This window comes from Bombina bombina, chromosome 5, assembly GCF_027579735.1.
Source record: "Bombina bombina isolate aBomBom1 chromosome 5, aBomBom1.pri, whole genome shotgun sequence".
In the NCBI taxonomy this organism is placed as follows: domain Eukaryota; kingdom Metazoa; phylum Chordata; class Amphibia; order Anura; family Bombinatoridae; genus Bombina; species Bombina bombina.
Genome location: NC_069503.1, coordinates 349,913,556 through 349,929,437, shown reverse-complemented (window position 1 = coordinate 349,929,437; position 15,882 = coordinate 349,913,556). Strand labels below are relative to the sequence as shown.

Below are 15,882 nucleotides of genomic sequence, written 5' to 3'. Positions count from 1 at the left end.
TAGTTTAGGCTAGGTTTTTTTTTATTTTGGGGGGGCTTTTTTTATTTTGGGCTATTAGATTTGGTGTAATTAGTTTAAAGATCTGTAATTTGTTTTTTTATTTTCTGTAATTTAGTGTTTGTTTGTTTTTTGTGATTTCGCTAATTTAATTTATTTGATTATTTTTAATTTAGTTAATTTATTTAATTGTAGTGTGGTGTTAGTGTAACTTAGGTTAGGTTTTATTTCACAGGTACATTTGTATTTATTTTAGCTAGGTAGTTATTAAATAGTTAATAACTATTTAATAACTATTGTACCTAGTTAAAATAAATACGAACTTGCCTGTAAAATAAAAATAAACCCTAAACTAGCTACAATGTAACTATTAGTTATATTGTAGCTAGCTTAGGGTTTATTTTATAGGTAAGTATTTAGTTTTAAATAGGAATAATTTAGTTAATTATAGTAATTTTCTTTAGATTTATTTAAATTATATTTAAGTTAGGGGGTGTTAGGGTTAGGGTTAGATTTAGGGGTTAATACATTTAATATAGTGGCGGCGACGTTGGGGACGGCAGATTAGAGGTTAATAAATGTAGGTAGGTGGCGGTGATGTTAGGGATAGCAGATCAGGGGTTAATATTATTTAACTAGTGTTTGCGAGGCGGGAGTGCGGCCCAGAACTGCTAGTCACTTCGCTCCACGATGATTACAGGCGCATCAATAGCGAGCATCGGGACCGGATGACGACCACTCGGGTAGGGGGTCGCCATCTTTGTTTTTTAGTGACCAGGAGGGAGAGGGTTCTCAGGGGGAAGATTGGGAACAGCTCAACAAGCGGAGGGGAGGGCAAGAAGAAGGCAGGCCCCGGGGGGATTATTCTGAATGTGAGCCCGGCGGCTCAAACAGTTTCTCCCGGCGACAGCGGTATGGGGATAGAGCGGGGCAAAAGGAGGGGGGTCAAAGGAGGGAGCCAGCATACATGGAGGTATACAGGAATAGCATCAGAGAGCACAGTAGGATTACAGGGAAGAAAGGGAGAGAGTCATTAAAGATGTGAAATATGTATTTAATGATGGATCCGGAAGAGATAAGGGATAGGAGCAGTGGAAGGGGGGGTGGGACCTAGGGGATAGAGTGGGTAGTAGGCAGGGTGATAACCATCTCAGGGACTCCATGCAAGAAAGGAGGGATAAGGGGAAAAACACTAACACAAATACGTTTTATAACTACCAGGCGGACAGAACAAAAGCAGCTAAGGGAAGGAAAGGCGATATGGCAAGTATGGATACAGCAGCAAAAGAGGCATCGGAGGGAAGCAGACAGAGCACGAAAGACAAGCCAGGACAGAAGGAATCGGTGATCCATCAGCGAAAACAAGGTAAACAAATTTCTTATAAAATGTGCAGTGATTCTGACTCTTCTAGTAGATTCTGAAGGGGAAAAACCTAGAGGCGAGGGTAAAAAGATTGTATGCAAAATAGGGGAAAAAAGGGGAGGAGAAGGAGGAGGACATAAGGGAGAAATATGGTGATAACGAGGTGAATCCTGATGATGAGGTAGCAGGCACTAAACTTCTCCCCCTGACCACTCACCTTAAAGCAAAGGTTATAAAGAGAGCGCAGAGAGGCAAATACGCAGATGTGTTTGAAATAACCCGCAAAGCCGTACCACTTAAATCAAGGGGTGACGACAAGGGTAGGAAGGCAAGGCAAACATTCCCAGAATGGGTCAAAGGTATACTGATATATGCCGAGTGTTTTTTAACTCTTAACACAGACAAAGTAAAAGGGGTATTAACCCCTTAATGACCACAGCACTTTTCCATTTTCTGACCGTTTGGGACCAAGGCTATTTTTACATTTCTGCAGTGTTTGTGTTTAGCTGTAATTTTACTCTTACTCATTTACTGTACCCACACATATTATATACCGTTTTTCTCGCCATTAAATGGACTTTCTAAAGATACCATTATTTTCATCATATCTTATAATTTACTATAAAAAATATATAAAATATGAGGAAAAAATGGAAAAAAACACACTTTTTCTAACTTTGAACCCCAAAATCTGTTACACATCTACAACCACCAAAAAACACCCATGCTAAATAGTTTCCAAATTTTGTCCTGAGTTTAGAAATACCCAATGTTTACATGTTCTTTGCTTTTTTTGCAAGTTATAGGGCAATAAATACAAGTAGCACTTTGCTATTTACAAACCACTTTTTTTCAAACTTAGCGCTAGTTACATTGGAACACTGATATCTTCCAGGAATCCCTGAATATCCCTTGACATGTATATATTTTTTTTAGAAGACATCCCAAAGTATTGATCTAGGCCCATTTTGGTATATTTCATGCCACCATTTCCCCACCAAATGCGATCAAATAAAAAAAATTGTTCACTTTTTCACACATTTTGTTACAAACTTTAGGTTTCTCACTGAATTTATTTACAAACAGCTTGTGCAATTATGGCACAAATGGTTGTAAATGCTTCTCTGGGATCCCCTTTTTTCATAAATAGCAGACATATATGGATTTGGTGTTGCTTTTTGGTAATTAGAAGGCTGCTAAATGCCACTGCGCACCACACGTGTATTATGCCCAGCAATGAAGGGGTTAATTAGGGAGCATGTAGGGAGCTTGTAGGGTTAATTTTAGCTTTATTGTAGTGTAGTAGACAACCCTAAGTATTGATCTAGGCCCATTTTGGTATATTTCATGCCACCATTTCACCGCCAAATGCGATTAAATAAAAAAAAAAGTTACATTTTTCACAATTTTAGGTTTCTCACTGAAATCATTTACAAACAGCTTGTGCAATTATGGCACAAATGGTTGTAAATGCTTCTCTGGGATCCCCTTTCTTCAGAAATAGCAGACTTATATGGCTTTGGCGTTGCTTTTTGGTAATTAGAAGGCCGCTAAATGCCGCTGCGCATCACACGTGTATTATGGCTAGAAGTGAAGGGGTTAATTAGGTAGCATGTAGGGAGCTTGCAGGGTTAATTTTAGCTTTAGTGTAGAGATCAGCCTCCCACCTGACACATTACACCCCCTGATCCCTCCCAAACAGCTCTCTTCCCTCCCCCAACCCCACAATTGTCCCTGCCATGTTAAGTACTGGCAGAAAGTCTGCCAGTACTAAAAAAAAAAGCTATCCTTGATAAAAAAATTTTTAAAAAGACATATTTACATATTCTGCTCTGGAGGATCCCCCCTTAGCCCCCAACCTCCCTGATACCCCCCAGACAGCTCTTTAACCATTCCCCTCTAACTTATTAGTAGCCATCTTTGGTACTGGCAGCTGTCTGCCAGTACCCAGTTTATAGTAAAACATTTGTTTTTTTTTATTTTTTTCAATATTTTTCTTTAGTGTAGCTTGCCCCCCCCCCAAAATACCAAACCCCCCCCCAGATCTCTTAGATCAAAAATACTTTTGATCTTTTTGGCCCTCACTGCCACTTTTTTCACATAATTTTTCTGTAGTGTAGCGGTTCCCACCCGCTCCCTACCCGCGCGTGCCCCCGCACGCACACCCCCATGCACGCGCGCACCCGCACGCGCACCCGGCGTTCCCGCCCACGATCCCGCCCCCCTCCACATCATACGGCCCATCGATGGCCGCCCACCCGCCTCCCAGACTGGCTCCCACCCACTAACGAAACCGGCCATCGATGTCCGGTGCAGAGAGGGCCACAGAGTGGCTCTCTCTGCATCGGATGGCCAAGGGGGGTTATTGCAGGATGTCTCGATGTTGAGGCATCACTGCAATAACCGGAAAGCAGCTGGAAGCGAGCAGGATCGCTTCCAGCTGCTTGCCATACGTCCTCAGGCGTTAAGTGTATTTGTTTTGACGACGTATGGCGTACGTCCTTGGTCGTTAAGGGGTTAAGATATATTCACCTGATAGCGGATTGTTATATAACATACCTGGAAGGACTATGATGGGGAATTCAGGAGAGGAAATTGGCAACTGGGGGATAAAGGAAGATGGGATTTTGGGGTAAAAATACTCGACATGTGGACTAGATTGATGAAAGTGTCCGAGGTCCAAGTGGGTAAACAAATGGGGCAATTAAAAGCAATCAAAATAGAAGTAAAGGAATGTTGGGCTTTAAATGAAAAAAGGTGTGACAGGGAGAATACGTGCAAATATAAACATTTATGCAGATATTGTGGGGGGGACACACGCTGTGGTAGATTGTAGACGGAAGGGTAATGGAAATTTTGGCAGAATGCCCTTTCGCGGGCGCGGTGGCGCCAACAGTGGCACAACAATGGGGCATGGCCAAAACCACACTGAAAGTAGGTAAACTGATAAAGGAACAAGCAGAATACCCCCTAGAGGAGGAAATAATTATATTAATAGAAGGATTGAGCAAGGGGTTTGTGGTACTGGTTAAGGGGATGGTTAAGGGAGCTGCGCAAGCTAGGAATTTGAAATCATCAACAGAATTCCCAGAAATTTTGGCGGACAAAATAGAAATAGACTTGGGTAGAATGGCGGGACCCTTTAGAGAAAAACCCTTTGTAGATTTGGTAGTGTCCCCTTTCGGTGTGGTTCCCAAAAAAGAGAGGGGAAAATATAGAATGATACAACATCTGTCATACCCTAAAGGAAGCTCAAAAAATGACGCAATTGATAGAGGGGACGCATCGGTACAGTATCAGTCATTTGACAGCGCTGTTAAGATAGTAAAAAAAATTGGGAAAAGAGGGCCCTTATGGCAAAAATTGACGTGGAATCTGCTTTTAGACTGCTGCCGTTAAACCCGGATAGCTTCAAGCTAATGGGGTGTAAATTTAAGGGGTCCTACTATATAGACAAATGCCTGCCAATGGGGTGTTATATATCATGCGCAATTTTTGAGAAATTCAGTTCCTTCCTCCACTGGCTGTTTGTAAAATGATGATTCGGGTGCGAAGCAGTGGCTCATTATCTAGACGATTTTCTGGTAGTGGGTAAGGCAGAAACTGACGAGTGCAAAAAGATGAAGAGGAGTTTGGAATTAATGTTACAAGAATGTGGGGTTCCAGTGGCTGAGGAGAAATCTGAAGGGCCAGAGACGCGATTGTCATTCCTAGGGATACTAATAGATTCAGTAAAAGGGCAATGCGAACTCCCAAGCGACAAAGTCAAGAAGGCTAGACAAATGATTGCGGAAGCGTTAAAAAGGAAACAGAGAATAACATGCTGGATCGGATAGTTTACTCATTTTTCAAACACTGAACCCAAAATGGCGGCGGCAACAGCTCACAACGTATAAAGTTGCCCCATGCAGACCTTCTCAGTCAGATCGGAGCACGCATGGTACAGCAGACCGCTGCCAGGTGAAGCGTGTGAGGAGGTACAGAGAGATGACCAGAGACGCGAAAACATACTTGTTGCAACTGGTCCCATCCCTAACTCACAAGAGATCTTAGTTACAGTGAGACCATCCATGGTCCGGGTGAGTGCGCCTGACCACCTGAGGCGTAGGGGGGATCACGAACGTACTAAGGAGAAATGGGTTTGATCAGACATATCGCAAGAGTTAAATGGGGAAGTATAACTTTCTCTTGCATTTATTGAGTCACCGCATTTTGTCTCTAATTCTTGGCATCTATGGGGTTGAAATCCCTCAACATCTGACTTCCTTAATGCTTTACTGGAGAAGACGCTATACCAGAGTTTCATTGCCGATAGATAAACTGGATATTACTAATCCTTCTTACCGCCATGGTTGACACGGTCTGCATAGCTATGATAGAGATGCCTGCCTATAAGCCCCTGAATGAAGGTTTTAAGACCTGATATAATCTATTCTTTTTCAGGCAGAAGTCTCCATATAACCACCATGGGGATAAGTTTATACTTTTAAGTGGGATATTCACGTATTGGAATTCGTATTGTTGCATGATGCTCCTACTATGTTTATTTAGGCTTATGTAATGTTTGCTTGTCTATTAATATGTATACTCCAGTTTCTAATGTGGAGTTATTCCTGTGTAGCTGTTTGTAACAGGTACCTAATTCACATCTCCCATAGTTCCAGTTAAATGATTATCAGTAGCCTACCGAACTGTATTTATTGTATTCTAACAGGCTATTTACTGATTCCAACAGTCCCTAAAACCACATGTCTGAAACATGATTGTAGACTGGGCTGTTCCTCACATGTATAATTCGTTCTAGATATCCTAGAGGTGACTGCTATGTGAAATTTTAGCTGTATTCACTATAAGTAATATGCACAGTCAAATGGGGACCCAATAAGTTGCTCTGACTGAATGGCTCAGCTTCAGTTTAATATATACAATTGAGGCAGTACTTTCCTCACCAGACATGCATCTAATAGACAAATAGTCACTCTCCCCCTTGCATGATTTAAGGTTCTGTTTTTTTTTTCTTCTCAAACAGCAGATTGCAGATGCCTTTTTTAGGTGCACATACCTTAGGCTAGAAACCAAAAGTAATCCTAATATTTTAGACACCCTCCTATTATCCTGTTCCATATAGTGTATCAGGAGTCCAAAAATGACTTCAAACTATTAGTGGAGGGTTTAAATTGCTAGATACTAGTATGCCTACTCTAAGTGTAATTCAAGCCCACATTAAGAGCTCTCTATTGTAGGCTATTACTACCTTTGCATCTTCTGTATCATTTTCATATTTTCTGTTCTCTGTATTATATCATTGCATTACTCATCACATGGCTCAATGGTTTGGTTGTTGTAAATAGGGCCAAGGGTAACTGTTTACTTAAGTAGGCCTCCTCTAAGTGTACTTTGAACACACTTTAGGAGCTCTTTACTATAAGGTATTATTACCTTTGCAGAGAAATTTTGGCTGGTATCATAACCCAGTATTGCTAACCGGCTATATACCCCCTCGCCTCAAGTGGTGTTTACCCGCTAACAAGCACTTATCCCTCCAATATATACTGTATATTTTTATATATATATATATATATATATATATATATATATATATATATATATATATGCTAGAGCTACTAATTTATCAACTGGCCCAAGAGTGGCCTCCCTGTAACTACCATTTGATACAATCTTAAAGGCCCAATTGGTCCAAGAGAGACCAGTTGAGTAGTTACCCCATTGCAATGATTTAAAAGAGAAAACAAGGTTTCTTTGTACACAGGTTAGTACTCTCAAACTGTTATTGCTAATGTAAATGTGTGCTCTTTATCATCCTAGTATTCAGAGTGGCCTTCTCATTGACTTACCATGGAGCGTTGAGAATAGGAGAACTGTTAGCCAAAAACAAAAATCATAGCGAAGGGGGCCTGAAGCAGGAAGACGTAAGATTGAGCGAGAATGCGTTATTAATTTTAATTAGGAAATCAAAGACGAACAGGGCTGGGAAAGAAGCATGGGTGTCAATGCAGGCAACAGGGGGGATAGCGTGCCTAGTCGCATGCGTAAGGGAATATATGGCGTCAATAAGGGAAGGAGGGTCTTGTTTTATTAGGCACAAAGATGGGGCTAATGTTACAACCTTCCAATTCAAGAAGGTGCTGGAGCGCGTAGTGAGGAAGTTAAGTTGGGAAGGAGCTTACTTTGCCCCACACTTGTTTAGAATAGGGGCGGCAACTAGTGCAGCAAGCAAAGGATGGTCAGGTGAACAAATTAAGAAAATGGGTAGATGGAGGTCTGCAGCGTACAAATCTTACATAAGATTGGAAAAGAGTAGGGAATAAAAAAGGGGGGGTTGCGAAGTATGATATATATGTTTATGTTCATATACAGATATATGTAGGTTTGCATATCTACGGGTATATAGAGCCAACAAAATGTGTCGGTTATGGTTATTGAATGGTTTTGGTTATATGTTCAACGTTGTTTTCTTTATTTAATTGCAGGAACAGCACTAAGAGTTTGGGTTGTAGGGGCATTCATACATACATTGGGCACACATTAGAGCAGAGAAATTAAGGCAAGGAACACACTTAGGCTTTACACATAAGGAAGCCAGTATTAGGTGGATTGGGGAAAGAGGGATGAAATGGAACAAGCTAGTCGGTACTATACAGCAGGCAAGACAGATGGGGTCGGCCAGATGTACTTATTATGCTTCTGGGGGGTAACGACATAGGATCATACCCTCTGAGAGAGCTAGAAGAAAAGGTAAAGGAGGTAATGAGCTGGTTAGGCATAACATGGCAAGGCGTAAAAGTAATTTGGTCAAATATGATGTCAAGGATGTTTTGGAGAAACACAGACACACAAAGAGCAGGATACAGGTCCAGAAGAAAGATAAATAAAATAGCAGCCAAGGCAGTGAGAAGTATTGGGGGTCTAGTAATGGAACACCCATTGATAGCGGCAAAGAGGGAGGAGTTATTTAGACTGGACGGAGTACATCTTAATGACACGGGTAACGATCAGTTCCTACAGGACATCAGAGCGATGCTGGAGGATATGATAAAGGTATGGAAAGGTCACTAAGAGTAGCTAGTTAGGTATTGGTGAAGAGGGTCTCTTTGTTGGCGGTGAAATTGGGGTCTGGCAAGCTGGCGGGGTATCTGAGGGGTGGGGGGATCCTGTGGCATACCTCATCCTAAGTCATGATTCGGTGGTCTAACTAGGGGGTAGTCTATGCTGCAGGTTCTCTCCTCCCCTCTCTTGCTCCGCCACAGGGGGCTATTGTGGTCTGACCCCTGTTGTGTGGGCCCAAATTCAAGTTCAATGCTGGCGCATTGTATGTTATGTGAAATTGATTCAGATTTAGGGATATGTTATTATCCCATGTATTAATATACAAATATTAAAGTGACCTTTCCAAATTTCCCAAAACCAAGTTGTCAGTGTCTTTATTCAAGGGTGGCCAACATGGCAAGATATGGTTAAAAAAGCGTAAGATGCATGGTGGTGTTCATTGAAGTAATAGGTTATAAGTATGGAAGCTACATGGAGCCTTTAAGACCTTAAACAAGCAGAGGGAGCAATTGCGACAGAAGCGTCATAAGGGATGGGATCCTGAGCTGGAAGGGACAATAGGGTAGGGGTAGTGTAAGATAAGAGAGATGAGATTACCTTGCTGGCTGTGTGGTGGGTTTAAGGGGGGAAGGTATAAAAGCAGGACAGGGCAGGAAGTGCATCATACTTACCAAATTTTGTTTCCCTCCCTCCCTCCCTAGATGCAATAAAACCAATTCAGAACATTTCGGAGAGGTCACGGAAGGAGATCAAAAGAACAGTGCGGTTTGGGCAGGATGTTGCTTAATTGGGCAAATCCCAGTAAGACCGCCCGTACTCCCCCATAAGGGAATAAAGAACAGTCAAAGCCAGAAGCTAGCTGATGACTCGAGCGGTCTACGCTAGCTGAAGGCATTTAGAAGGGATGCGGCTCTAGAATCCTTAACACTTTTAACGTTAATATGATTGCAGTGAAATTGGGGTCTGGCACGCGGGCGGGGTATCTGAGGGGTGGGGGGATCCTGTGGCATACCTCATTCTAGGTCACAATTCGGTGGTCTAACTAGGGGGTAGTCTATGCTGCGGGTTCTCTCCTCCCCTCTCTTGCTCCGCCACAGGGGGCTTTTGTGGTCTGACCCCTGTTGCGTGGGCCCAAGTTCAAGTTCAATGCTGGCGCATTGTTATGTGAAATTGATTCAGATTTAGGGATATGTTATTATCCCATTTATTAATATACAAATATTAAAGTGACCTTTCAAAATTTCGCCAAAACCAAGTTGTCTGTGTCTTTATTCAAGGGTTGCGAACATGGCAAGATATGGTTAACAAAGCGTAAGACGTATGTGGTGTTCATTGAAGTAATAGGTTAGAGGTATGGAAGCTAAATGGAGCCTCTAAGACCTTAAATTGTGTACAAAACATGACTCACTCTGAGGATAGGCTGTCTGCCGCGACTGAGGCATGAGACAGCATAAGACTCTGCAGAAAGGAACTGCCCGCTCCGATTCCACAATTAAAGGTGTAAGCCCCTTCAGAACCAGAGAGTCAATGTCTGTGTAACATACCCTTATAAGGCAGCACCCTTTTGAAATATAGCCCCTAACTAGTGGGGCGAAATTAAAAGGGGGAACAAATTAGTGGGAATTCCCTGCAGAGGCTCTAGGTGCTAGAAAAATGGCTGCCAAAGCAAAGGGACTGATTCCTTTCATGTGAAGTTTGAGGAAATAAGAGAGCCCTCCTCAGAATCGCAACAGAGTAAACAGGAGCTCTGAAGTCAACCAGAGAGATCCTGCAAATTAGGGCAAAAAATCCTAATAATCTTCCTGCTCAATTTTATATGATATCCCTTAAGATGTAACGCTCGTGGGATACTCCTCTATCAGACCAAACTCAGCCAGTAGTCTTGTTATCCCGGCGTCGAGCCGGAATGATAGGGAATATCCCAGAGCAGAGAAAGTTAATGAGATGAGGAAGGCGGCACTCACCACAGACAGGACAGTCCCCAGCGGCAACAGCAGAGCAGTCCAAGGATGAACCACTAGAATGGTCAGGCAGGCAGGGTTAAGGCAGGTAGAGTAGTCAGGCAGGCAGGTTCAGCAACAGCAATTAATCCAGCAGTTTAAGGGTTAAGGAAGGTAGAGTAGTCAGGCAGGCAGGTTCAGTAACGATATGAGGCACAAGAAAAAATGATCTGTCACACCCAGGAGCACACAAAGTAACACCTATACTTGGGCAGTGAAAGATCGTTCTACAACATTTAAATAGGCGCAGATTCGCTCCACTGAGCTTCGACCGGCATCTGGAGCGTGCGGCGATGACATCAGCGCAGCATTCATCCGGAGCCGACACTGCCCCGGACAACGAGGAGGGAAGGAAACCCCGCGCCTCTAGCAACGGCTAGAGCGGCGCCGCGTGACATAAGAAGGATATACTAAGTCCCAGACCCCTTCTGAGGGAATGAGATGCACCCGGTCACCTCTCAAGGACTTACCCTCCAGGGTCTTCTGCTGTGGAGCAGACACAGCAACTCCAGGTTTATCCAGCTTCATCAGACATCTGACAGGGACCTTGGTAGAAAGGAAAGCAGTGTAAGCGTAACACTAGTTGCCTGATGGGGTTGTTAGAACAAATTGCTGGAGGGATAACAACAAGGACTACCCTGCAACCTCCAGCAGCAAACACCTACGAATACTCTTACTCAAGAGAATTACATGGACACAGCATTAACCCCAGTCCTGTCTTTAAAGGGTAACTACCCATTAAAAAACTTAATTTTCTTCAGAGCATCCGTCTTCACCTCTTCCAGGTTACTAAGGCAAAGAATGACTGGGGGATTATGGTAAGGGGGAGGGATATTTAAATTTTGCTCGGTGTCTTTGCCTCCTCCTGGTGGCCAGGAGCAGAATTCCCAACAGTAATTGAATGGAATCGTGGACTCTCCATGCCATTGGAAATAAATACTTTTTACCTCTATGATAACCTTATCTAAGCTCCTACAGACTGCCCCTTATCTCAGTGCTTTTTACAATCTGGCATTTTAGCCAATCAGTGCTGGTTCTTGTATAACCATTATCATTTTGCACGGGAGTGAGCACATTATGATCTATATGGCACACATAAACAAGCACTGTCTGGCTGTTGTGCAAGATTTAAAAGCACTGAGATAAGAGGCGGCATCCAGGGGCTTAGAAACAGGCAAATCTAGTAATAAAGTTTTAAAATAACAATCACCTAGATTACAAGTTATGCGCGCTATAGGGAAATTAACAAACGCAACAAAAGTTGCGTTATTTAACTCTCTATAGTGCAGCCATTACAAGTTTTGAAACAGCCGGCTTGTGTGTGCGATATGGTGGTTTTAAGCTTCATACTGCACACAATTCAAGCGCTATTTTGCCGTGCTTGTGCATGCTTTCCCCATAGACATCAGTGGGGAAAGCAGGTCAGAAAAAAGTCTAACACCTGTGATCGCGGATAGAAAAGCTCCCTAACGCATCACCATTGATGTCTATGGGGGGGGGGGGGGGGAAACGAACGTTTAAACCTAACACCCTAACATAAACCCCCCACCGACATTGCCAGCACCTACATAATGTTATTAACCCCTAATCTGCCGTCCCTGATATCGCCGCCACCTAAATAAAACTATGAACCTCTAATCTGCCACTCCCGATATCGCTGCCACTATACTAAAGTTATTAACCCCTATTCCCCTGCACCCCACACTATAATAAATCTATTAATCCCTATTCCGCCGCTTCCCGACATCGTCGCAACTAAATAAAGCTATTAACCCCTAAACCTCTGGCCTCCCACATCACTACCACTAAATAAACCTAGTAACCCCTAAACCGCCAGCCCCCCACATCGCAAAAACCTAAATGAAACTATATTAACTCCTAACCCTAACGTAACCCTAAGCCTAACCATAACCGTAACCCTAACGTAACCCTAACACCCCCTAACTTTAACATAATTAAAATATAGCTAAATTAAACTTTCAATTATTAACTAAATAATTCCTATTTACAACTAAATACTTACCTGTGAAATAAAGCCTAAGCCCTAAAGTTAACAGCTCTTTTGCAACAAAACAAAACAAACACCCCCTAACAGTATACAAACCCCTACCCCCCAAACTAAAAATAAATTAAAACCTAATCTACCCATTGCCCTGAAAAGGGCATTTGTATGGGCATTGCCCTTAAAAGGACATTTAGCTCTTTTGTTGCCCAAGCCCTAATCTAAAAATAAAAACCCACCCCAAAACGAAAAAAATACATTACACAAAACAGCAAACAAATGATCAAATGATTTGAACAGCCAATAGGATTTTAGCAGCTCTAATTCTTATTGGTTGATTCAAATTTTTCAGCCAATAGGAATGCAAGGGACGACATTTTGAAATGGCTCCCTTGCATTGAAGATTCAGTGTATGGCGGCGACCGTATGAAGAGGATGCTCGGCGCCGGATGTCTTCAGGGTGGACCCGCTCTGTACCACCGGAATCAAGATAGAAGATGCCGCCTGCATGAAGATAGAAGAGGCCATCTGGATGAAGACTTCTCGCCACCTGGATGAAGATAGAAAAGGCCGTCTAGATGAAGACTTCTCGCCGCCTGGATGAAGATAGAAGAGGCCGTCTGGATAAAGACTTCTCGCCGCCTTGATGAAGATCGTTCAAGCGGAACTTAAGTGGATCATCAGGGGTTAGTGTTAGGTTTTTTAAGGGTTTTTTGGGTGTTTTTTTTTTAGATTAGGGTTTGGGCAGCAAAAGCGCTAAACGCCCTTTTAAGGGCAATGCCCATACAAATGCTCTTTTCAGGGCAATGGGTAGATTAGGTTTTTTAGAATTAGGTTTTTTATTTTGGGGGGTTGGTTGAGTGGTGGGTTTTACTGTTGGGGGTCTTTGTATTTTTTTTCAGGGAAAAGAGCTGATATCTTTGGGCAATGCCCCACAAAAGGCCATTTTAAGGGCTATGGTTACGTTAGGGTTATGGTTAAGTTTAAGGGTTACTAGTTTAATTTAGTTTACTGCGATGTGGGGGCCTTTCGGCTTAGGGGTTAATAGTTTACTTTAGTATATTTCATTGTGGGGAGCTTGCGGTTTAGGGGTTAATAGGTTTATTATAGTGGTGGCAGTGTAGGGCTTAATAACTTTAGTACAGTGGGGGCGATGTGGGCGGACAGCAGATTAGGGGTTAATAATATTTAAATAGTGTTTGCGATGTGGAAGGGCAGCAGTTTAGGGGTTAATAACTTTATTATAGTGGTGACGATGTCGGGGAGCAGCGGAATAGGGGTTAATAATTATTTTTAGTTTAGGGGTTAATAACTTTATTATAGTGGTGACGATGTTGGGAGTGGCAGATTAGGGGTTAATAAATTTAATATAGTATTTGCGATACGGGAGGGCCTCGGTTTAGGGGTTAATAGGTAGTTTATGGGTGTTTAGTGCACTTTGTAACACTTTAGTTATGAGTTTTATGTAACAGTTTTATAGCGTTAAACTCATAACTACTGCTTTTAGATTGTGGAATGGATCTTGTCGGTATAGGCTGGAACGCTAGCTTTTTAGCCTCACCGCAAAACTCGTAATGGCTGCACTATGGAAGCCCCATGAAAAAATGTCATTTTTATGTGTGCGGGACTGACATTGTGGTACAGGCTAAAAGGCTTGCGGTACAGCTATACCGAAAAGACTTGTAATGGCTGCGGTGCTGTTTTAACGCTGAAATTACCATTTTTTCAGCGTTAACACCCAAACGCACAACTCGTAATCTAGCTGAATGATAGTTGTGCAAAAGTAGACTGTCCCTTTAAATAAAACGTTATGACAGAGTCAATTATTTTAATCAGGTGTGAAAATATTAAGTGGCAAGCAATATTTTCAAAAACAATTCTGTAATTCTCTACTCCAATAATAATTGCTCTACCTATTCAAAATGATCAGTATTATGTTGGAGTAACTGTGATATATTCAATTTGGGTCACAAAACAGGGGTTGATCACCATCCTTTACAAAAACGTATCTACTGGTTTTTAACAGAAAATCATTATTAAAGACTATGGGAATTTTTGAAGAAAAAATCATTAGATAAACTAAAGGATTGTGATCTACTCCCATGTCTTTTAAGTACTAGAAAACCTAGGTATACTGCACTTTTGTGTAAATAGACAGAGATAGGTGTACACTAGTTGTTTTGTTTAAGGTAGTTAACCATATATATAGTTCCTTTTTGTTTTATCTCAGCTATAAGGTTAAAATTGTGTTCTGTTTAAAAATACACAGCACTATGCATAGGACTACTATGCAACAAATGTTCTAAAAATAAAAAAAATATTCTAAGATTTGAACATAATGATTTCATAAATGGCATGTTATTAGGCACATTTGTTATACAGTGCTTCCATCTGGTGGCTAATTGCAGTACTATTTTTCAAAACAAAATTTGAATTATTTAATTCAAGTACTTCATTTAAAAGTTATTAATGTATCTATTATTTATCAAACATAAACAAGCATTAGTCTCACCCAGTTCAGTATACAAACTTAGGATTCCTACCAATTACTTTTTTGTCTCTAAAAAGCTGTTTGAATCTCTGTTTAAATGAATTATGTGTTAAGTCAGGAGGGGCATAGGTGTGTAAGTGCCATCACCTGTAATGCGAAGCTCTAGAACATACTTTTTTATCCTCTTTGTTGGGGTTAAACACTTAGGCCCAGATTACAAGTGGAGCACTACTGACAGAACACAATATTACAAGTCTATAATAAAAAAAGAATTACCAGAGTATATTAGTGTGGCCAACATTTTTTTTAGCACACCCTATACTTTCAATGGATAGAGCGGCCACGCTAATTATAGCTGAAAGTGTTGAGTTATATGTTGCACTCGAGTGTAACACATAACAGAGCTACAACAGTTAGCGTGACTGGTGTTCTAATATTTATAAAGGGTTTGAAAAATATTACTATACTGTACTAGAGTTAATAGCCAACAGGAAATAAGTTACTAGTCCACTTAAAGTGAAGGTAAATTTTCATGAATGAGTGCCCGGTTTTTAAAAATACTATTAAAAACAGGGAAACTTTCATTCAGGTTGTTAAAATACTTACCTTTTTCTTCTTCCAAGCCGGACAAGCGATCCCCCGACCTCTTCTTCCTGCTGTACTTACAAACCAAAGACTAAACCGGCTTCCTCCAATCACAGCATGGTCTCAGGAAATGTTTACTCTGGGGGGGAAGCCATGATTGGAGGAAGCCAGATTCGGCATGGCCGACTTAAGTACAGAGCAGCTGTGGGTGAGGGATCGCTGGTCTGGCATGGAAGAAGATACTCTTCCGCTGCAATTCCTTACTTGTCCAGGACTAGCGGATTAGAGGAAATTTCAAGCCCTTAAATAGATTGATTTATATTAAAATAACTTTTAATACTGTATAAGAACAAAATTATATTTTTTCTTTTTTAAT

General features: G+C 41.6%; 1 protein-coding gene across 1 annotated transcript in view; it reads right to left on the bottom strand.

Moving 5' to 3' along the window:
* FAM221A (family with sequence similarity 221 member A) overlaps positions 1–15,882 on the bottom strand; it is a 148,093-nt gene that overhangs the window by 17,832 nt on the left and 114,379 nt on the right.